The 13,390-nt window shown below is 43.1% G+C and overlaps 1 protein-coding gene across 9 annotated transcripts in view; it reads left to right on the top strand.

The window, feature by feature from the left end:
* Positions 1–13,390, top strand: part of MED4 (mediator complex subunit 4) — a 180,155-nt gene that overhangs the window by 162,494 nt on the left and 4,271 nt on the right. Inside the window, exon 8 of one of the 9 annotated variants that reach the window (XR_008538675.2) lies at positions 10,256–10,370. The exons of the other annotated variants lie outside the window; for them this stretch is intronic. The gene's annotated coding sequence lies outside the window, so the exon portion shown is untranslated. The remainder of the gene's footprint in view (positions 1–10,255; positions 10,371–13,390) is intronic. 9 annotated transcript variants of the gene reach the window in all.

The following is a 13,390-nucleotide window of genomic DNA, read 5'->3' as shown; positions in this document are numbered from 1 at the left end:
GCCAAAATGATGACTCAGAAATTTTGAAAAAGCAAAAACTTTTTATAACCCTTTACAAATTTTGCTAAAGAGATTAGTGTCTTAAGAGGACTTTGTTGTGCTTTTATTTCAATGCTCAATTTATAGAAAAACCATATAATACCTTTGTGAATTTAGTCAATATGTTCCCACATGGAATTTCTTTTGCAAGATTAATTTTTACAGTCCTTCCACAACTTGTTTGAACTTTTAGCTTATCTAATTCAAGGCAATCCTTTAACTTAGGCAAGAATTTACATTTCCACACCTTCTTATAATCTTTTTCTAAAGACTTACTTTACTGTTCTTACACACCTCTCATGTAAATCTATTTCCAGTAGTTTCAATTACATGTTATAATGGTAACTCCTAGCAATTTGTAACTTTAATGTAAAACCTGGTAAGTTGTTTTAATTACGTGCTAGGTGCAGCCAAGTTTTGACTCCTTCCAGCATAATTAAGGTTGTGGTTAATTCCGTATGTCCCCAGGGCTTACCAATTGTGAAACAGGCAAGTCAAACAGTTCTCAAAGACCAAAAAAGCAGTTTATTACCTTAAAATATTTAGCAAACTTAGTATCTGACCTGCATAATTTAGTCCACCTATTTACATTTTGATCACATCTGCATTTTACCAATAATCTTTAAGACTGTTTTTATTTCTCAAAGATTAAAGTCATGTAAACTGAAAGGTACCACACCTTTTATCCTCCCTTTTACAAAATATTTGATTCAAGTGCTTATCCTTCTTTAAGTAAATTAGAGCTCTTTTTTATAGATGTCACATACACACAACATATGTAACTACACAGACAGGCAGAAGGATTTTTAGCAGCCCTAAGATTTTTCATTTGCCAATCTCCTAATTGGATTATTGGCCTCCAGGTGGAGCCCTTTAAGAGACAGGGCTAGAAAAACATGCAGCTTCTAAGGCCTAATAAACAGGCATAGGTTGGGCAAAAACAGATTTTGAGAGGGATCCAACCACTTTTAATTCCTGGGGTTCCATGAGGAAAACAAGTTTCTTCCCAAAATGGAGTCAGTGGTGCCTTCTCTGTTTTTCCCAAGTAGTCCCATGGCCCCAGGAGTTACCTTGGGGCTTGTCATGCATGCATTGAGAGTGACAAGGCAAAATGAAGAAAAATAATTCGGTCGACTGAGAAAAAACCCTTTTTCCAGCAAAACAAGATCCAAGAAAAGAAAAACATAAAGGCCTTTTAAATATACTGATAACTTAGATATCCACTTTTAATTAACCTGAGTGCTCTTTACTAAAATCCTTTTAAATCCCTCGTTATCTGACTTTAGACATACCAAGCGGCCATATTATTTGCTTTCAAACTTTACTAGAGGCTCAGAGAAAGGAAAATCCAAAGTGGTTCATGAGGGGAAGAGAATCAACAAATAGCAAAGGTTGCACAGACATCAGACCAGAAAGGATACATTCCCTAAGCCAGGATTGAACCCAGCTGCCATTGTAAAATGGGCTAAACAAAACATTGCCACGTGGTTACAGGTCATGCTGTCAAGGATGTAAAACAAGATGGAGGCCTGCAGCGAAGTTTGCTGCTGACTATACAGAAAGTCATGCAAAGCACACCAGATTGGCTACAGCTTAAGACAAACCTTACAGATCCTTTTTCATAGTTAAAACTTTACAGAGAATATAAATAATGATCCTTATCATTTCTGGCCTAGTAAAATGTCTTCTAAAAAGAAAAAAAAAAAACTCTTACTTAAAAGTTAACTGCTGACAGGGTAGAGAAAAGGAAAAAGTTTAAAGTGCAGGGTTGGAAAGACACCTGGAGGAAGAACCTCTTACTCTTAAATGCAAATGGGTTCTTCCAACAGGGAGAGAAACTTAAGAGGGGAGCAGGGGAGCTGCCAGTTTGCCTGTCTATCCAGAAAAAGAAGGAAAAGACTGACATTCCCAACCCCTGGGAGCAACAGTGGTTGGGAGGGGAGGGAGGCATAGTTTTCTCTACCTTCAGAAGTTCGAGGACAAAAAGGCTTAGAAGCAAAAGGAAAAAAGTTTTTGGTTTGCATCTTACACTTCCTCAAGTCCTACATCTGGGTGCCAAAATGTAGCAGAATTTTGCTCCTTAGTTCAGCTAAAACCAGAATCTTGTCACACGATCAGGAAAATTTAGGCACGTGGACACATTGAAGGGTGAGTAGAGCAGGATTTTATTGGGTGAAAGGGAAAAAAAGAATAAAACTCAGCAAAGCAAAATGTAGTCCTGCTAACAGGCCCCCCCCCACCTCACAGATTGATTCCCAGGTCACCACACAAGCTGAAGAGGGCAGGCTCCTCCCTTGCATAAGGGGTGAATTCCCTCTGGCTCCACCCACTTCCCCCCATGTGCATATCAGGCTCCAGTCAGTTATGGGCATGCCCAGACAAGCCCTGGGCAGGTTCCCTCTGTGCAAAAGTATCTGATGTAAACACTTGTGGGGCAGGTTGGAGATTCTCTGGGGACCCCTTTTTATCTGCCTAGGCATTTGGCTGTCTCAATAAGGTTTGTCTTTATTTGACCTGACTGAGCGCTCTCTCATTGTGAACAGTCTTTTCTCTGGATGCATTTGTCAAAAACAATCAGTGACAAGAGTTTAGTATCACAGCTGCCTGAGGCTGCAGTAACAACTGAAGCAAATAAACAGCTGACTTAAAACGTAGAAGGGAAAGTTTGGAAAATAAGATATCCACATTGGGCTTTGAAAAGCTCTGACATATTCCTGGAAATCTAGAAGGTGACATGCATGCTCAGTGTTGTGTGTATGCCCAGGTAATACCTAAGATGGCCCTAATCTGTCACCTCTGTCTGACCTTGAGGCTTCCGGCAAGCAGGGAGTGAAGGCACGGTAGAGTTGTAAACTGCCTGCAAAAGCATTGAAAGTGTGCTCCAACATGCACGTAGAGCTCACTTGGCAAAGGCAGGGAGACTTACTTGTTTGAGGTAATTATGGAAACCTCTGTCTAATCATAAGCTAACCACTAAACTAACAGTAAAACTTCAAGGATCATACACAATATATTACAGATGACATGATCTTGCATATAGAAAACCATAAGAAATCTACTAAAAAGCTATTAGAATCAGTAAGTAAAATCAGTGAGGTTGCAGAATACAAGATCAACATGCAACACTGCATTTCTATACAGTAGCAATGAATAATCTGAAAATAAAATTAATAAAATAACTCAATTTACCATAGCATAAAAAAGAGCAACACACTAAGGAATACATTGAACAAAAGAATTGTAAGACTTACATTATAAACTCTAAAATATCATTGATATACCCAAAAGAATTGAAGGCAAGGACTTGAACAGATATCTGTACACTCATGCTCATAACAGCATCATTTATAATAGCCAAAAAGTAGAAGCAACCCATGTCCATTGACAGATGAATCAATTTTAAAAATGTGGTATATACATACAATGGAATATCATTCCACCTTAAAATGGTAGGAAATTCTGACACTTGTTATGATACAGATGAACTTTGAGGACATGATGCTAAGTGAAATAAGCCAGTCACAAAGGGACAAATACTATATGATTCCACTTACATGATGTACCTAGAGTAGCCAAACTCATAGTGACAGAAAGTAGAACGGTTTTTGCCAGCGGTAGTGGGGAAGGGAGATGGAGAAATTGGAACTCTCATATATTGCTGGTATAAAATGTGACAACCACTTTGATAAACCTTTTAACAATCCCTCAAAAGCTAAACACAAGGGTGGGTGTGGTAGCTCATGCCTGTAATCCCAGCACTTTAAGAAGCCAACACAGGTGGACCACTTGAGGCCAGGAGTTCGAGACCAGCCTGGCCAACAGGGCAAAACCTTGTCTCTAAGAAAAATACAGAAATAAAATTAGCCGGATGTGGTGATGCACGTCTGTAATCCCAGCTACTCAGGTAGCTGAGGCACGAGAATTGCTTCATCTCAGGAGGTGGAGGTTGCAGTGAGCCAAGATCATGCTACTGCACTCCAGCCTGGGCAACAGAGCAAGACTCTGTCTCAAAAATGTATATGTAAAAAAGCTAAAAACAGTTAAACTTTATGACCCAGCAATTCCACTTCTTAGTTATATACCCAAGAAACTTGAAAACACATCTGTGCAAAAACTTGTACACAAGTATTTTTAGAAGCATTATTCATAATAGTCAATAGCAGAAACAACCAAACTGTCCAACTAATGAGTGGGTTAATAAAATGTGTTAAGTCCATATAATGGAATATGCTTCGGCTATAAAAAGGAAAAAGTACTGATATGTGTTACAACCTGAATGAACCTTGAAGAAAATAGTTACTAAGTGAAAGAAGCCAGACACAAAGCCCCATATGGTGTGATTCCACGTATATGAAATGTCCAGAATAGACAAATCTTCAGAGACAGAAAGTAGATGAGTGGTTTCCAAAGGGATGGGGGAGGGAGCAATGGGGAGCAACTAATAGGCGCTGGGTTTCTTTTCAATGCAGTGAAAATGTTCTGAAATTAGATGGTGGTTCTTGAATAACTATGAATGTACTAAAAACCACTGAATTGCACACTTTAAAAGGGTAAATTTTATGGTGTGTGAATTATATCTCAATGAAAAAGTATAATATGAATTTGAAATATGTCAATGTAGGGAAACAACTTAAAAAATTTGTGTTTCAACTTCTGCAATTTCCCAGGGACAAAATTGTTTTTTAGATTGGTAACTTGAAATATTATAGGGCATAGAGTCAATATTATAGTTTGGAATTCTGACAGTGTAAATATTTTATCTCAGTTTAGTTCAGTTTCTTTACCTTTGTGTGTATACCAATATACATAAATTAAGTCATCCCATAGTGCATTGAAGAAAATAAAATGTTGATGGGCCAAGCATGGTGGCTCATGCTTATAATCCCAGCACTTTGGGTGGCTGAGGCGGGTGGATCACCTGAAGTCAGGAGTTCGAGACCAGCCTGGCCAACATAGTGAAAACCCGTCTCTACTAGAAATACAAAAATTAGCTGGGTGTGGTGGTGTGCGCCTGTAGTCCCAGCTACTTGGGAGGCTGAGGCAGGAGAATTGCTTGAACCCAGGAGTTGGAGGTTGCAGTGAGCCGAGACTGCTCCACTGCACTCCAGCCTGGCAACAGAGCGAGACTCTGTCTAAAAATAAATAAATAAAATGGTGATGAATAAAAAAACATACTACATCTAAGGAAAATAGGGGGCATGGAGACAAGGAAGCAAATAAGGTGAAATTGTGGTACTCGTTGAATGGTGATAGGTGTGTGGGAGTTCATTGCCCTATTTTCTATTTCTGGTATGTTTTAAATTTTTCATGTAAAAAAAATTCCTTTGTTCTCCACATCAAAAGTATTTCCCCAATACCCTGTTTTAAAATGCCAGGGAGTGGAAAAGTTTGGGCACTCTCTAAAGATGTCCTTGATGTTGCCAGAATTCCAATTCAAGGATGATAGATGTGGAAGGAGTGTGTGGGACCCACTGTAGTGAGTATTTATTGACTCTATCACAGTACTTTGAACACAGCTGTGAGATTTAGGCCATCTGGATTAGTTTGCTAGGGCTGCCATAACAAGATGCAGTGATTTTGGCTTGCCTATGGCCACCTGCTCGCTGAATCTTCCTGTGGCCTTTTCTCTGTTCATGCATCCCTAGTGTCACATGTGTGTCCAGATTTTCTCTTCTTATAAAGACACCAGTCAGAATGGATGAAGGCCCACCCTAATTACCTCATTTTAACTTAAACTGCCTCTTTAAAGGCCCTATCTCCAAATACAGTCACATTCTGAAGTACTGAGGGTTAGGGCTTCAGCACATGAATTTTGGTGGGACACAGTTCAGAGCATAACACCACCCAAGAGCCTGTATAAACTTTATTAATTAAATGTTGAATTAATATGTAATTACTTTATTTTTTGAGACAGTGTCTCACTCCATCACCCGGGCTGGAGTGCAGTGTCATGATCACGGCTTACTGCAGCCTCAAACTCCTGGACTTGGGTGCACCTCCCACCTCAGCCTCCCAGGTGGCTGGGATTAGAAGCGCCACCATGCCAAGCTAATTTTTTGTATTTTTAGTAGAGATAGGGTTTTGCCATGTGGCCCAAGCTGGTCTTGTACCCCTGGGCTCAAGTGATCTGCCTGCTTTGGCCTCCCGAAGTGCTGGGATTATAGGCATGAGCCACCTGGTCCAGCCCAATACATAGTTCTTTCCAGCAGTTTTTATGCGACTAAACCTTTGATCAGTGATATTATCTCCCTAATTATAATATTTGAATGGGAAAATGGTTTTCTTTGTAACAACTGACTTTATGGCATTTTAAAGGAAAGTTTGGTTGCTACAAAGTAGGTACTTTTTAAATTCCTAATAAGGAGTTTAATATTCTCTCCTGTCTCTTTTAAATGCTTTGGCTATTTTAACTTCTGATACGTAGAATCAAAGAATATTAGCATTAGAGACCTTTGAGGGCATGCAATTCGGGGATATGGAATAGGTTTCAGTTGTGCACCATTACCCATCCAGTGACGCTGGTCGCTGTGTTGAAAAGGCTTCCTAGGCTGAATCTGGGCTCAATCAGTGAGAAACAGTATATACCATACCCAGTGCAGCCTAGTGTCCTCATAGCTGTCATTCATCATTCACCATATGTTTGAGAACCTCTGTGTGCCAGGCACTTCTCTGGGTGCTGAGGATACGGCAGTGAATAAGACAGAGTGAGCCTGCCTTACCAGAATTTATGAGTCAGAGGAGCAGGGTTGGGGGGGGGGTAGGGGGGAAGACAGATAATAAGCACATCAATAAATAGAATAAGTCAGATAGTGCTAAGTATAATTTTCATGTGAGTCTGTGTGAAGAGACCACCAAACAGGCTTTGTGTGAGCAATAAAGCTTTTAATCACCTGGGTGCAGGCGGGCTGAGTCTGAAAAGAGAGTTGGTGAAGGGAGATACGGGTGGGGCCGTTTTATAAGATTTGCATAGGTAAAGTAAAATTACAGTCAAAGTGGGGTTCTCTGGCGGGCAGGAGTGGGGGTCACAAGGTGCTCAGTAGGGGAGCTTTTGAGCCAGGATGAGCCAGGAGAAGGAATTTCACAAGATAATGTCATCAGTTAAGGCAGGAACAGGCCATTTTCATTTCTTTTGTGGTGGAATGTCATCAGTTAAGGCAGGAACCGGCCATCTGGATGTGTACGTGCAGGTCACAGGGGATATGACAGCTTAGCTTGGGCTCAGAGGCCTGACATTCCTGTCTTCTTATGTTAATAAGAAAAATAAAATGAAATAGTGGTAAAGTGTTGGGACCGTGAAAATTTTGGGGGATGGTATGGAGAGATAATGGGTTATGTTTCTCAGGGCTGCTTCAAGCGGGATTAGGGGGAGCATGGGAACCTAGAGTGGGAAAGATTAAGCTGAAGGAAGATTTTGTGGTAAGGGGTGATATTATGGGGTTGTTAGAAGAAACATTTGTCATGTAGAATTATTGGTGATGGCCTGGATATGGTTTTGTATGAATTGAAAAACTAAAGGGAATAAAAGAAGGAGAAAAACAGGTATAAAAGGTCTAAGAATTGGGAGGACCTAGGACATCTAATTAGAGAGTGCCTAAGGAGGTTCAGCATAGCCTTGCCAGCAAAGATTATTTATTTACTTTAAGAGTTAAGAGTGGCGGTTTGGGGATAGCACCAGGAGATATCAGCTGTGATGGCTTGGAGAAACAGTGTAAACCGGCAGTGTAATCAAGAGCAGGGCATGTATGAGTAGTTGAGAATGGTGAATAGGAGTATGACTAGAGAGAAGATAGTAGGGATGACAAGTTTTTTGGGGCACAGTCTAAGTTGGTCTGGTGTCTGGAATGAGACTGGGGCCTAATAAAAAGGAGCGTCTAAACAGGAGCTTAAATGGGCTGTACCCTGTAGCATTCCGAGGACAGGCCTGAATTCTGAGAGGGGAAAGTGGTAAAAGTATTGTCCAGTCCTTTTTAAGTTGGTGGCTGAGCTTGGTGAGGTGTGTTTTTAAAAGACCTTTAGTCCGTTCGACTTTTCCTGAAGACTGAGGACCGTAAGGGATATAAAGGTTTCACTGGATACTAAGAGTCTGAAAAACTGCTTGGCTGATTTGACTAATAAAGGCCGGTCTGCTATTGGACTGTATAGAGGTGGGAAGGCCAAACCGAGGAATTATGTCTGACAGAAGGGAAGAAATGACCGCGGTGACCTTCTCAGACCCTGTGGGAAAGGCCTCTACCCATCCAGTGAAAGTGTCTACCCAGACTAAGAGGTATTTTAGTTTTCTGACTTGGGGCATGTTGAGTAAAGCCAATTTGCCAGTGCTGGGCAGGGGCAAATCCCCGAGCTTGACGTGTAGGGAAGGGAGGGGGCCTGAATAATCCCTGAGGAGTCATAGAATAGCAGATGGAACACTGAGAAGTTATTTCCTTGAGGATAGATTTCTACGATGGAAAGGAAATGAGCGGTTCTAAGAGGCGGGCTAGTGGCTTGTACTATAGCATAGCCTGCCTTTGCTGGTGTGTGGCGATTAGGCCTGGTGGAACTGCCATCAATAAACCAAGTGTGATCCGGGTGAGGAACAGGAAAGAAGGAAATATGGGGAAATGGGGTGAATGTCAGGTGGATCAGAGAGAGACAGTCATGGGGGTCAGGTGTGGTATCAGGAATAATGTGGGAGACCAGATTGAAGTCTGGGCCAGGAACAGTGGTAATTGTGGGACTCAACAAAGAGTGAGTACAGCTGAAGGAGCCAGGGAGCAGAAAGTATATGTGTCAGGTGTGAGGAAGAAAATAGATTTTGTATGTTATGAGAACTGTAGAGAGTGAGTTGAGCATAGTTTGTGATTTTGAGGGCCTCTAAAAGTATTAGGGTGGCATCGGCCGCCGCACGCAGACTTGAGGGCTAGCCAAAACAGTAAGGTCAAATTGTTTGGATAAAAAGGCTACAGGGCACGGTCCCGGTTCTTGTGTAAGAATTCCAACTGCACAGCCCTGCACTTTGGCTGTGGGTAATGAAAAGGGTTGGGATGAGTCAGGGAGGGCTAGGGTGATGGCAGTCTCTAAAGCTGTCTTCAAGGAACGGAAAAAGGAGTGGGGAAAGGATTTAGGAACTATGGGGTCAGCTAGGTTTCTTTTTGTGAGTTTATATAATGGTTTTGTTAGGATGGCAAAACCAGGTATCTAAAGTCGAAAGTATCCAACCATGCCTAGGATGTAGAAGGTGTTGGGGTTTGAGAGATCAGTCAGACACGATCAGCAGGGAGTGCACATGTGTTTTTATGAGAATTACACCGAGACAGGTAACAGATGAGGAAGAAATTTGGGCTTGACTGAAGTAATGGGGGCTGTCAGTGAAGGCTTGTGGTAGTACAGCCCAGGTAAATTGCTGAGCCTGATGGGTGTCAGGGTCAGTCCAAGTGAAAGTGAAGAGAGGCTGGGATGAAGGGTGCAAAGGAATAGTAAAGAAAGCATGTTTGAGATCCAGAACAGAATAGTGGGTTGTTGAGGGAGGTATTGAGGATAGGAGAGTATATGGGTTTGGCACCACGGGGTGGATAGGCAAAACAATTTGGTTGATAAGGTGCAGATCCTGAACTAACCTGTAAGGCTTGTCTGGTTCTAGGACAGGTAAAATGGGGGAATTGTAAGGAGAGTTTATAGGCTTTAAAAGGCCATGCTGTAACAGGCGAGTGATAACAGGCTTTAATCCTTTTAAAGCATGTTGTGGGATGGGATATTGGCATTGAGCGGGATAAGGGTGATTAGGTACATGAGATGGTAAGGGGTGCATGATCGGTCGCCAAGGAGGGAGTAGAGGTATCCCATACTTGTGGGTTAAGGTGGGGGGATACAAGAGGAGGACGCAAAGGAGGCTTTGGATTGGGAAGAAGGGTGGCAATGAGATGTGGCTGTAGTCCAGGAATAGTCAGGGAAGCAGATAATTTAGTTAAAGTGTCTCGGCCTAATAAGGGAACTGGGGAGGTGGGGATAACTAAAAAGGAGTGCTTAAAAGAGTATTGTCTAAGTTGGCACCAGAGTTGGGGAGTTTTAAGAGGTTTAGAAGCCTGGCCGTCAATACCTACAACAGTTACGGAGGTAAGGGAAACAGGCCCTTGAAAAGAAGGTAATGTGGAGTGGGTAGCCTCTGTATTGATTAAGAAGGGGACGGACTTACCTTCCACTGTGAGAGTTACCCAGAGTGTCTGTGATGGTCCTGTAGGCTTCCAAGGCGATCGGGCAGTGTCAGTCTTCAGCTGCTAAGCCAAGAAGATCTGGGAAGGAGTCAGTCAGAGAGCCTTGGGCCAGAGTTCCAGGGGCTCTGGGAGTGCTGCCAGGTGAGTTGAACAGTCTGATTTTCAGTGGGGTCTTGCACAGATGGGATGTGGCTTAGGAGGAATCCTGGGCTGTGGGCATTCCTTGGCCTAGTGGCCAGATTTCCGGCACTTATAGCAAGCTCCTGGGGGAGGAGGTCTTGTAGGAATGCTTGACTGCTGAGCTTAGGCGTGTGCGCCTTAGGCATTTTGAAGTTCTTGTATGCTGGAGGTGTGGCTGGGTTTTGTCTCAAAGCAGAGGCAAGTAATTGTAACTCAGAAATGTATTGCCGTCTGGCTGCTTCCTCTCTATTATTGTACACCTTGAAGGCGAGGTTGATTAATTCCTGTTGTGGGGTTTGAGGGTCAGATTCTAATTTTTGAAGTTTTTTCCTAATGTCAGGAGTGGATTGGGTGATAAAATGCATATTGAGAATAAGACGGCCTTTTGACCTTTTAGGGTTTAGGGCTGTAAAGCGTCTCCGGGTTGCTGCCAAATGAGCCATGAACTGGGCTGGGTTTTTATATTTGATGAAAAAGAGCCTAAACGCTATCTGATTTGGGATAAAGAAAAAGGAGCATTAACCTTGACTATACCTTTAGCTCCAGCCACCTTTTTAAGAGGAAATTGCTGGGCAGGTGGTGGAGGGCTAGTCACAGAAGGAAACTGTAAGCTGGACCGGGTGTGAGGAGGGGAGGTGATAAAAAGGATTATAGGGTGGAGGAGCAGAGGCTGAGGAAGAATTGGGACCTAGCTCGGCCTGGCAAGGAGGGGAGAGGTCAGATACAGAAAAGGAAGATTAGAAAGACTCAGCAATGCTTGGGGTTGGGACTGAGGGGACAGGCAGGAGGGAAAGAAGGAAGATTTGGGACGAGTTGCATTGGGAACAGAGACCAGGGAGGGACCGATGTGTAAAAGAATGCCTGGACGTCAGGCACCTCGGACCATTTGCCCATTTTAAGACAAGAATTATTTACATCTTGTAGGATGGAAAAATTGAAAGTGCCATTTTCTGGCTATTTGGAACCACTGTTGAGTTTGTATTGGGGTCAAGGGCATTGCAGAAGAAAATAAGGCATTTAGGTTTTAGGTGTGAATTGAAGAGGTTTTAGGTTTTTAAGAACACAGGCTAAGGGAGAAGAAGAGGGAATGGAGGGCGGAAGCTTGCCCATAGTGAAGGAGGCAAGCCCAGAGAAAAGAGAGAGTAGAGACACGGAGAAAAGGGGTGGGGGGTTCTTGCCCCCCAGAAAAGCAGTGAAGGGGTAGAGACACGGAGAGAAGGGGTCGGGGGGGTTCTTGTCCCCCAGAAAAGCAGAGAAGGGGTCGGGGCATGGAAATAAGGGGTTGGGACGCAGAGATAAGAGGTTGGGGCTTGGAAAATAAGGGGTTAGGGCACAGAGATAAGAGGTCAGGGCACGGAAATAAGGGATCGACATGCAGAAATAGGTCGGGGCGTGGAAATAAGGGATTGGGGCACAGAGATAAGGGGTCGGGGCGTGGAAATAAGGGATCAGGGCGCAGAGATAAGGGGTCGGGAGATGGAAATAAGGGATCAGGGGGTTCTTGCCCCCCAGAAAAGCAGAGAAGGGGTAGAGACAGGGAGACAAGGGGTCAGGGTTCTTGTCCCTCCCCCAGAAAAGTGGGACTTGCCGCTAGGGTGAAGGACCAAGGCAGGCGTCCCTGCGTGGTCAGACACCTCTGAAACGTGGGTGAATAATCAGAGAGGCATCCCTGCAATGATTAAATACCAAGGGAAGGCTGCCTTCCTGAGTCCGTGACCGGCGCCGGAGTTTTGGGTCCACGGATAAAATGTGTCTCCTTTGTCTCTGCCAGAAAATGAAAGGAATTGAAATTAAGAGAAGGGAGAGATTGAAGGGTGGCACCAAGATTGAAAGGAGAAAGTGGTTGAGGGATAGTGAGAGAGGTTGGAGAAGAGAGTAAGAAGAGGCTGCTTATCCAATTTAAAATTGGTGAGATGTTCCTTGGGCTGGTGGGTCTGAGGACCCGAGGTTGTAGGTGGATCTTTTTCATGGAGCAAAGAGCAGGAGGACAGGGGATTGATCTCCCAAAGGAGGTCCCCAATCCGAGTCACGGCACCAAATTTCATGCATGTCTGTGTGAAGAGACCACCAAACAGGCTTTGTGTGAGCAATGAAGCTTTTAATCACCTGAGTGCAGGCGGGCTGAGTCCGAAAAGAGAGTCAGTGAAGGGAGATAGGGGTGGGGCCGTTTTATAAGATTTGGGTAGGTAAAGGAAAATTACAGTCAAAGGGGGCTTGTTCTCTGGCGGGCAGGAGTGGGGGTCACAAGGTGCCCAGTAGGGGAGCTTTTGAGCCAGGATGAGCCAGGAGAAGGAATTTCACAAGATAATGTCATCAGTTAAGGCAGGAACAGGCCATTTTCATTTCTTTTGTGGTGGAATGTCATCAGTTAAGGCAATCAGTTGAGGCAGGAACTGGCCATCTGGATGTGTATGTGCAGGTCACAGGGGATATGATGGCTTAGCTTGGGCTCAGAAGCCTGACAATAATAAAGAAATGAAAATATAAGGAATGAAGAATTCCTAATTCAACAATTATTACAACACCCTTGTTTCTCAAAAGGAGGTAAAAAATTCCTCCCGAGGGCTGTGGCAGAGATCAGAAAGGTATTCAAAGACAAATAAGTAAATATTTGAGTGTTAAAGATATTATGATTAAGGATATGACAAAAAAATTTTATAAACACATGGGTCTCTTATGAAGTACAATCCAAAGTTTGCATACAATTTAAAACAAAAGCAAGAAATGTCTCGCTTTGGGAACACTGTTTTTCTCACACTAAAATGTTCTATCTGAAGCAAGGGGAAGTGTCCAAATTATAGTTCACAAAATACCTTTATTTTCTCACAACAAAATCATCCCTAGTCAGCGGCCCAACATTACTCATTTCTGTCATCAAAAACACCCTTTCTGTGGGTTGGTATGAAATATCCGCAGGCATCACAAGTACTATAAGAAAGGGCTTTTTCAAAGTGTCCTGTACTCACTCCTCTTCTAACCTG

This window comes from Pan troglodytes, chromosome 14 (assembly GCF_028858775.2).
Source record: "Pan troglodytes isolate AG18354 chromosome 14, NHGRI_mPanTro3-v2.0_pri, whole genome shotgun sequence".
NCBI classification, from domain to species: Eukaryota; Metazoa; Chordata; class Mammalia; order Primates; family Hominidae; genus Pan; species Pan troglodytes.
The sequence above is the reverse complement of the archived record's forward strand: the minus strand, read 5'-3'. Positions and strand labels throughout refer to the sequence as shown.